Raw genomic sequence first — 10,391 nt, 5'->3', positions numbered from 1 at the left:
TTGTCCTGGCCCATCTACTTTATTGGTAAAAGTACCCTGACTTGAGCAGTTGTCAAGAGTAAATGGGACAAATGCCCACTTTTATCAAAATTAAGGTGTGGTGTGGAGGCATGCAGTGGGAGAGCAAGCAGAGATGCCAGTCCTGTGGTCCATGGGGGTCTGGGCCAGCCCCCCACAGTGTTCTGTTTTCCCTTTGGGAAATATGGTCACCCTAGACTTGTGGTAAAGCACCAGAATCAGGAGATCTGGGCTATTTTCAGGCCTCTGCCATAGACTTTCTCTCACCAGAGTCAGGTCTCTTCCTCTGGGCATCAATTTTCACACCAGTAATATGGATCTAGTATGCTTTGCTATGATGTAATGAGTGCTTCTTGGTGTCAGTAACAAAAGATAGTTTGTTACTATTTGATGAATGCCATAGAAAATCCTAAAGGTAAATAAATATGATCCAGTTCAAAATGAGATCTCCATATCCCAACCTGCTATGCTACTGCTCATTGTGCCACTTGGGCTCCCATAACCTTAAAGACTGACAGATAAATTATGTGGCATAACTCCTTGAGATGGGCTGTTCACATTTCATCATTACAGTACTAGTCAGGGGGTTTGCCCTTTGTGAATCACAGAATCATAGAATACTAGAACGGGAAGGGACCTTGAGAGATCATCAAGTCCAGTCCACAGAAATGTTTCATTTCTGCCCGCTTTTCAATTTGGCAGGTCATTTTAACTTATGGCATAATCCCAGATGAAAGGAAGGTGTGTCTACCTTAAATGCTTTTGCTCAGGGAAGGACTGTTTTAGCAGAAAGCACCAGAGGGTTATTTTCTGTTTGTTTTTTACCAACCTCATTATTGAATCCTGGAAAATTACCATTGGAACAGAGTGTGAGATACTGCAATCAATGAAGCACTAGCAGGGGGTTTGTATTTCTTCATCCACTGTGCTAAGTTTATTTTGAACATTGAACTCATTGTGAATGGCTTGATTTATTTTTAAATGGAAAATGGATTCTTCCTGCTTTTTGCCATGCCCATTCTACGATAGATCTTGCAGAAGGAGCAGTCCTACCATTTTGCCAGCCTAGGTGGAAAAATTTCAGTGCCTCCACCCCTATTCTCTTCCTCCTGAGTGGGGCAGAGAAAAAACACCAGTTATCTGGATTGGCAAAGCAAAAATGGTCAGATAATCACAGCAGAACAAAACAGACAAAAAGCTGGGTGGCACAGTAGTCTGGCACCCCCTAGAAGTTGAAAGCTAGGATGACTGCTAAAGCGTTGAAAGCTAGGGTGACCAGTCCTGTTTAGCAGATGGCACATGGCAGTGGATCTGTGGTAAGAGAGAGATTGAGAATGAGAGAGAGAGAGAGAGAGAGAGAGAGAGACAGAGAATGAATAACTCCCGGTGAAGTGACTTCATTCTTATTCTGCAGCTGGCGAATTAGATCCAACAACCCTTCAGCACTGAATTTTGAAGAAGTCCAATCAGAGCCAAATTTTGCATCCTGTCCATATTTTTATAACATATAAAATCAAATCTTTGCATCTGAACAGCTGTGAAATATTGTCTTACGACCTAAAAGCTCTGGGCCAATATTTTAATTTACATACCGATTCCTCATAGGAAGCTTCAAAATATCCTCTTTTAGAGCTGGCTGGAACTTTAAATTTCTGTTTTTCAAGGAAATGTCAGCATTGCAAACTTGTTTTCAAAAATTTTTGCAAAATGGAAATTCCTCAAATTCATTTTGGAAGATTTTGTTTTGGAAAATTTTGCAGTTTTGTTTGGAAACAAATTTTTAATTGGACATTTGATTCCCCCATTGTTATATTACTTTTATTTTATTACATTAAAGACTAGTTGTGCAGAATATTGTCATTGTGCCAAGTCATATTCTATACTAGTACTTCAAATATGTTGTAATATTTGCAAGAAAGGAAGATAAGAACTTAGGTCTGGTCTACACTACTATGGGCCATCAAGCTAAATTACATAGCTGAAGCTGTATGAATAACATAGCCAAAGTCAACATACTTCTGCAATGTCTTCACTGCGGTGACTCAATGACAAACGCTTTCCCACCAACTCCACCTACACTCTTCATTTTGGTAGATTGCAAAAGTTGACAGGGAAGAGTTCAGTGGTCGATTTATTGCTTCTATCCTAGATGTGATAAATCGACCCCGATGAATTAATTGCTGCCCATTGATCAAGTGGATAGAGTAGACATACCTCAGTGAACTAATTAGTGCTGTTTGCACCATTCTAAAAAAAATTGTTCCAACATAAGAATACTTATTGTTCAAAGTGTCAAGCTGTTTTGTTACAATGCAAACAGGACATCCTTTGATCTAGAAAATAAGATATATTTAAATCAGTATTAAATACTGTCCTTAATTATTTTTAAAATAAAGTAAACTAAAATAATAAAAAATTCAAATATTATGTCATTATTACATGTTGTTAAATGTCATGTTGTAACACATCATGTAATACTACTGATCAGTCATGAAATTATGTAAAAATAACAAAAAGAATAGAAAAATGAAAAATTTAACAATATCAGCAATTTCTTCAGAGGGGTAGCCAAGTTAGTCTGTTAACAGGAAAAACTTTAAAAACAACAAATAGTCTAGTAGCACATTAAAGACTAATAAAACAGGGAACTGGTGCTGCACTCCCTTGGATTGTGGGGGATGGTTTTGGGGGAGGTGCAGGGAACCAGCAGGGGTGGGCAGCTCAGTTGAGTTGCAGGGGATAGAGGTGCAAAGAAGCCTATTGTGTGTGGGGGGGGGGGGGAGAACCAGGAGCCCTGAAATGACCTCCCCTGGTCCAAAAATCCCTTGTCTGGGACCAGTCAGGTTCAGAGGGTGCTAGATCAGGGAGGTCCAACTCCTACCCAAGTCCCCTCCTTGCACCCTCCCTCGTAGCCAGACACCCTATATCCAGCCAGCTTCTGCACCCTGCCTACCACCCAGACGTTTCCTCCTATCATACACTAGAACCCCCTGTCCTGAGCATCTTACATCCCCAAACCCTCAGTCTTCTGCCACAACACTCCTGCACCATCCACACATCACAAATCTGTGTCCTGAGCCCATCATACTCACAACCTTCTTGCCTGAGTTCCTCACATATCTAGCCCAAACTCCTTCACCCTCACATCCACAAGCCCTTGGCTTGCTCAGCACCCCAACCTTCCACCTGAGCCCAACACTCCCAAGCCTGGAGCCCCTTCTCCAAGCCAACAGCCCCTTCTCCTGCATCCAAATTCTCTCCCAGAGCTTGTACTTCTCACCTCTTCCCACACCCAAATCCCTCATTCCCACCCCACACCTCCTGTCTCAACCTAATGAGAGTGAATAAGGGCTGGGGATAGCAAGTGATGGAGAGGAGGGGAAGAGAGTATGAGGCCTCAAGGAAGGGGGGTAGGAGGATCTTGGGGAAGGAATGTGATTTTCATGCATTGGTGGGGATTTTCATGAATTACTGGGTACCTCTCCCCCCCCCTTTCTTTTTACTTGACAAACCTAGGGGTTCCTTGAAATTCTGAAAAGCTAAAAAGGGTTCCTCGGCAAAATAAAATTGGGAAACACTGTTCTAAATCATAGTCCATACATTCTTTGATTGTATATGAGCATTTCACTTCCTTTAGGCCTTACAACCAAACAAGAGACCACATCCACATAGAGGGAGATGGTTAACTGATTCACAAGGCAGACAGACATTTACACAGACACCCACTTTGTGCGTGCTCTGGGGCTGGAGCATCCCCCAGCAATTCTGCTGATCAGCTCCTTCCCCTCCCGCCTAAGCACCCACTGCCCCCTGGTGATCAGCTGGTTAGTTGTGTGTAGGAGATGTGGGTGGGACAGGAAGAGGTGGAGTGAAGACAGAGCAAACAGTATGTTACACTGCTTAGCAATCTTTTGGACTAGGTCAGGACAGGGAGACAAAGTTTTTCCATATGTAAATTATGAGAAATTCTTTCCTCAGCTTTTAGTAATACACTTATTTAGCCACCTTAAATTCCATACTTGGGGAACAGAACTTTTAAGTTTAGCTGAGTTGTAAGTCCTTGGACCAGGGATGGGGAACCTCAGGCCTGGGGGCCAGATACAGCCCCAGCTTGCCTGCATCCAGCCCCCCAGGCTTAGTCCCCCCAGTGTTGGGGAGTGTCTTCAGTTGAGAGTCTGGGGGCCACGTCAGTCAGAGGGGTGTTTTTTTGCTTCTCACTTGGGTCAGTGGCCCCTGACCCAAAAAGAGTTCCCCACCCCTGCCTTAGACAAAGTGTTTTTCACAAAGTGACTCATTTTCTTATCTTTGCTTCATGAGTGGATTTCAGTACTTGATGGACCCTATTCTGGAGTAATTAAAAGTGGACAGCATATCTGCCTTTTTAGCCCCAGGATGCAATGATAGTTATTAACCTTTCCAACCATGCCTTCTGTTGCTCTCACAATGTATGGGGACCATGCAGTGACTCACATGGTAAATTTATCTAGTGTAACAGAGCCTGTATTGTTATTGTTTTGTTTGTTAAAGCCACACACCGGGAATAGATGAATTTGGATTTTATATACTGTGTGAACTGTGTTGTAAAAGGTACAGTCACTTTCTCTATATTTCTCTTACAGCAACATAGAAATGAGAAATGGAAAATATTGTTAGATCATCTAGTCCAGCTCTTTAGCAGAGCAGGATTGATCTCACAGTATATTCAGCCCATGGGTCAGAACCAGATACATCTAGTCTAGTTTTAAATATCTTTATGGATTGGGACTTCCATTGCTTCCCTTGGAAGACTGTACCACAGCCTAGTGCTATCACATTCACTGTCAGGAAACATATAGCCTCATAATCAAACTCAACCTTGGCCCTCTCATTTTCATTTATGCTCCTGATTATATCCCTATGGGTATGTCTACACTACCCCGCTAGTTCGAACTAGCGGGGTAATGTAGGCATACCGCACTTGCAAATGAAGCCCGGGATTTGAATTTCCCGGGCTTCGTTTGCATAAGCCGGGCGCCGCCATTTTTAAATCCCGGCTGGTTCGAACCCCGTGCCGCACGGCTACACGCGGCACGAACTAGGTAGTTTGAACTAGGCTTCCTAGTTCGAACTACCATTACTCCTCACTCTATGAGGAGTAACGGTAGTTCAAACTAGGAAGCCTAGTTCGAACTACCTAGTTCGTGCCGCGTGTAGCCGTGCGGCACGGGGTTCGAACCAGCCGGGATTTAAAAATGGCGGCGCCCGGCTTATGCAAACGAAGCCCGGGAAATTCAAATCCCGGGCTTCATTTGCAAGTGCGGTATGCCTACATTACCCCGCTAGTTCAAACTAGCGGGGAAGTGTAGACATACCCTATGGAGTATCCTCAGGTAGCGTTCTTCCTTCCTGTTTTTTGTAATTGGTTCTTTACCTCTTAAGTGATCTCTCCCTGTTGGTGACAACACCCAACATCTGTCGATGTGGATAAATATTGAAGTTTATTCCAATAGGGAATGAGTTTCTGATCTCGTGCCTAATGACAAATAAGCAATGACTAAAGAAAATGCCTCAAAATACAGTGACTTGGATACATAAGCAGAATTCTTTTCAAATAGTATTTCAGATTTTTTTTTACATAAAACATCAATTGCTTTTGATTTGAATATTCTCCTCCCCTCCAACTTACCTTTAGAAACACAGTTCAATTTATCCATATAATTTACAGTGATAGATCCATCATTCATTGGGTTACCAGTAGCAGAGAGATGTTAAAACTTGTGTGCCTGTCAAGTCCTCTCATGTCATCATTTTCTAAAACTGAGCAAAGACTGCAGGAAGTTGCAGAAATTGTTGGAAACATAAGAAACACACAATTTAAAGTCATGGTGCAAATTATGATTTCCAATGTGGGCTCCTTAAGACAAGGACCTAGTGTCCATATTTGTTTGTGAGGTGTCTGGCTCACTTTGAATGATTATTTATTTGTTTAATAGATACCTAGCTATAAAGTATAATCTTACTGAAAGCAGAAAAGGACAAGAGCTGTAAAATTTGAATAAAAAACATTTCTAACACTCTGCACTTTAATATAAACATATTTCCTTAAAGAAAACGTGTATTGTCCACTTGTTGTCAGTATCTTTCATGTTATTCCAGGTGACTTTACGGACCCAGACATCCCTTGAAATAAAGCTATGCAAACTGCAAATGTCTTGCAAGTAAAGATAATATATCTTGACCCTGATGACTCACTATACAGCACATGGGAAATGAATGAGCATTTACTTGAAAGACAACTCATTGAGGCCTGTTACAGTGATAATTAGTCTACAGATGTGGGATGAAAGCCAATATATTTTAATGTGCACAGTAATGAATTCGGAATATCAAAGATATTCTGTCTGCTATATTATAACAATTTCATTAACTGCTTTCATACGATATATGCAATGCATGCATGTATTATTAATATTGCACTTCTGGCACAAAGTAAATACAATGGTACATTTGAAAATTTTAATTCCTATACGTGTGGTTGTGTGTCTTCTGTACCATAAGTGAGCCATTCCCTAAAGGGAATGCAGGCTTCAGTCCTGTTCTGCATTAAAAACATTATTTAGTTTCCCTGTAGGGTGACACAGCAGTTCTATTTTATGTCAATGAAAAGCAGGGATGTGCCTGAAACATCAGCTACCATGTTTGAAAAATACTTCATTTGTTTCCAACTTGCTATGGAAATCTGGGGTGCTCGGGAAATAGTCTGAGAAATGTGCCTGTATGAAACACTAGCAACCAAACCTCTCTCCACCATTCAATAAATATTAGGTCAACTTGCATGTAATTAATGGGATGGATTGATTTTCTGCTTCCTGTTAGTAACAGGTAATTAACAAGTATTTCCTTCCAGTCCCAGGCCACATCTGGTTCTTGTGGTGCTCAGCTTCTGCTCTTCTGTGTGCCTTTGAAATGTGTATAATGATCATTTTCATTCTGTTTTGTACATCACACTTCTCTTTTTACCCCTATGTCAAAGAGGTCAGAAGCCATCACAGGCAGAAGCAAGCGATGGTACAGGTTGGACTTCTGTGGTCCAGGACTCTGGTCCAGTGACATCTATGGTTATACAGATGGACAGCATGATGAATAGTGTAAACTTGAACCTGTGCACACCAGTCAAACACTGATGAAAACATGGCTATTACCACTTAAATATAAACAAACCTTGTTTGACCCAGAACATCAGTTCCAACCTGTTAGGGTATCATGTTAGGGTTAGCTAATAAAAGGAAATTCAGCCAATGAAGGCATGTGACTTTCATTCCTAGTGAGATAGGTTCAGACATCTGCAGTTCTGGATTATACTCCTTAATGGTTTCACCTGGAAGCCACTGGAGTTTGAGAGTTGTCACCAGCTTGCAGGATCTAATCCTCCATTCTCAAATGAAGTACTTTTGATGGTGTAATCCTAATTTCCAGTTGACAATGGGTGGAAGGGGAGGAATCTTGCTGTGAATGGGCTGCTGGAGGCATAGGAGTGGGAGTGAAGGGAGCTACTGAGATATGGCCAAAAGGGTGAGGTATGAGGGAATCAGCTCCCGGCTGGGAAGGAACGACTCAGAAATTCCTCCATATCTTGTGCCCTGTGCTTCCCTCTACCTATTTGGTGGCTGGTGCCCTGCACATCAGTGTCCTCCTGCTCATCTGCTACCGGCTTGTCCTCCACCCCATCTCCATGGCTGGAACATGTGCTCCTGCCCCTCCCATGGTGCATGTTCTCCTCCAGCCTGGAAAGCAGAACCAGACTGGGTCAGGGAGTCACAAGCGGCCTCCTTTCCTAGATATCTATCTCCCTTCTGCTGTCTCTGAACACCAGCCATGTGAAATTGGCACTTTTAACTCAAAGGAAACTTAAGACTGCTGCTGTGAATGACATTGCAGATTAAAATTTAAATGCACTAATTAGCAGGGCCATGAGAGAAATGTTTTCATCGTATCCACCTGAGCTAAAACATTCTATCCCTGTTCCACTCTTATGAAAAATGCCTCTTTCCTTAAATCTGTAATAGAAAGATAGGCAATAGTACAGAAAGGCAAAAGCTCTGCCATGAAGCTGAAAGACACAGAACAATAATATTACTTTCCTTATTCTAATAAATTTCCTGTTCAGTGTTACAAGAAATTAACTCATTCTGATTCTGTAGTCCTGCCACATGGCAGTGTCCATGCTGTAGAGATATCATTGCAAGCATTATATTTTGGACCATTCTTGACTTTGTCAGTTCCTCTCTTTCACAAGTGTGGAATTCACAGAACAGGAAGTCAAAGTGCAAGCATTTCACTCACCCAGGAAATGCAAATCTTCTTGTACTTAATTTCATGATAGTATCAAGCACTAGCCTATTTCAGACATAGATCATATTGGGGAAAGATGCAACCTAAAATCATTCTCATTTCTTGCCTTTCATTTCCATAGGTCTGTTTTCAAATTCTTGAAAATCTGGTTTCAAATTCAAAGTTAAGGCTTGACTCTTCATTGACTTGTTTTTAAAGCATTGGATTAGGAGTCAAGAGATTTGGACTGTATTTCTGGCTTAGTCCGACTTCTTATGGGTATGTCTACACAGCAGGGCTAAATTCAAATTAAGCTATGCAGCTTCAGCTATGTCAACTTCATAGCTTAAGCGGAAATAGATTAATTTAGCTTTTGGCACTGTCTATAAAGCAGGAAGTCGAAGAAAAAAACACTCTTCCTTCAACTTCCCTTACTCCTTGTGAAATGAGAGCTACAGGAGTCGGAGTAAGAAGTTCTCCAGCTTGCCATTATTTCAAAATAATGGCTTGTAGTGTAGACATGCACTATGGTGCATGTCAGTTATTCCGAAATAACACTATGGGTACCTCTACACAGCAGTGTCTTTAGACAAGTTATATAATTTGTTTCTCAGTTCCCCATCTATAAAAGAGAATAATAGCTCTTCCCTACCACACAAGAGTGTTGTGAGAATAAATCTCTGAATCTTTGTGATGAGTACTAGAGAAAAGCCTATCGTTACAAACCTGAATACATATGAATGATCCTTTCAAATAAAACACAAAACAGCTAAACAATTTGTGATTTAGCAATAATACATACTATTGTACAAAGCCTAACTCAAGAGGTCTGCAAAGTTAAAGGATTTTTGTTCTTCTAAGAAGCAGTGTAAAAGGAAGGTGCCTTCTGAGAGATTTCTCACATGCATGATTTCAGACCCAGTTGCTGCAACAGCATGAAGCAATTATTCACCACTCTGTTCATCAGTAACAAAAGGTAAACTTGGCACATTGATTTTTTCCCCCCTCCAAGGTTTTTATTTAATAATTCACCTTCAAAGAGATGAACTGACCATTCTTAGTTAAGATAAGAATAGAAGTAGGGGGAACGAGTCAGTGATCAGTTTATTCTCTATTGTGAACTATCCATGGATCACCTAAGGCTTTTACAGTCTGGTTTATTATTCTAAAATATTTAATGGCTTTTGCAAATCTATTTCAATCTTCACATTTCTGACCAGTCATTCACCTCAATTTTTGTTTTGAATATTTGCTAGTTTAAGTGTCCATATTCATTGTGTGACTGAAGTCACCATGGTATTTTGTCTGCTCTCTGACTGGATGACCTCAAAACCCACAAAGCTCTTTCAGGATGGCTACAGAAACAATTCTGCTGTGAGCATTCGTGTAAATACCTTGCCAAGTGCATGTCGGGGTGAGTGCAGAGCTGTGTGCATGTTTGACACTTCCTCTTCTCACCAGCATTCTAGTGAACAAAATGTTGCTAACATGTCTGTTGAGGAGTGTCAGGGTGCAGGTCCCCCACTGTGCCTCAGTGCCCCCTGACTGTCCTCATCTAGCCCCTCTCAGGGCAAGTTACAGTCCATACCGGTTGCCCATCATTGTCATTACTTCCACGGCCCCGCTTACCTAAGCCACACTGTGATCCACCTCCAAACCCTGGGCCTTGCCTCCGGCCCCTAGCCAGGGGTCTTAGCTGGCCTTCTCCCAGCAGGTCTCCCTTCTGGGAGCTCCTGCTTCCTCTGTAGTCAGCCCCTCACTGGCTTTCCCCCTTAAGCAAACTGTGCTTCTCTATATATAGCTGTCAGCTGGACTCTCACTCACCCTAACAGCTTCAGCTGGCCCCTCCAAGCCAACCAGGCTTCTCTATATAGCTGTCGGCTGGGCTCTCACTCACCCTAACAGCTTCAGCTGGCCTCTCTGTTCCCAGCCCCAGCTCAGGGCCTGATTCTTGGTCTTAAAGGACCAGTGCAGGGCAGGCGCCCTATCACAAGGAGAAATGAATGAGAGCTGGCAAGAATTGCCAAAGCAAATTCAGTGTGTTTATGCAAACCATTGTTCCC

General features: G+C 42.0%; 1 long non-coding RNA gene across 2 annotated transcripts; it reads right to left on the bottom strand.

Moving 5' to 3' along the window:
* Positions 1–708: 708 nt before the first annotated feature.
* Positions 709–10,092, bottom strand: LOC142828988 (uncharacterized). Of its 2 annotated transcripts, none has more exons than XR_012903197.1 (4): positions 9,958–10,092; positions 5,684–5,814; positions 2,233–2,351; positions 709–1,127 (listed from the first exon to the last, which is right to left on the bottom strand). It is a non-coding gene; the product is annotated as an uncharacterized LOC142828988 (long non-coding RNA). The 2 variants fall into 2 exon arrangements; XR_012903196.1 differs by having other exon boundaries at positions 5,684–5,825; positions 9,958–10,081.
* Between the last annotated feature and the right edge of the window lie 299 nt (positions 10,093–10,391).

The sequence above is a fragment of the Pelodiscus sinensis genome, chromosome 4 (assembly GCF_049634645.1).
Source record: "Pelodiscus sinensis isolate JC-2024 chromosome 4, ASM4963464v1, whole genome shotgun sequence".
Taxonomy (NCBI): Eukaryota; Metazoa; Chordata; order Testudines; family Trionychidae; genus Pelodiscus; species Pelodiscus sinensis.
This window is presented reverse-complemented; position numbering and strand designations above follow the sequence as displayed.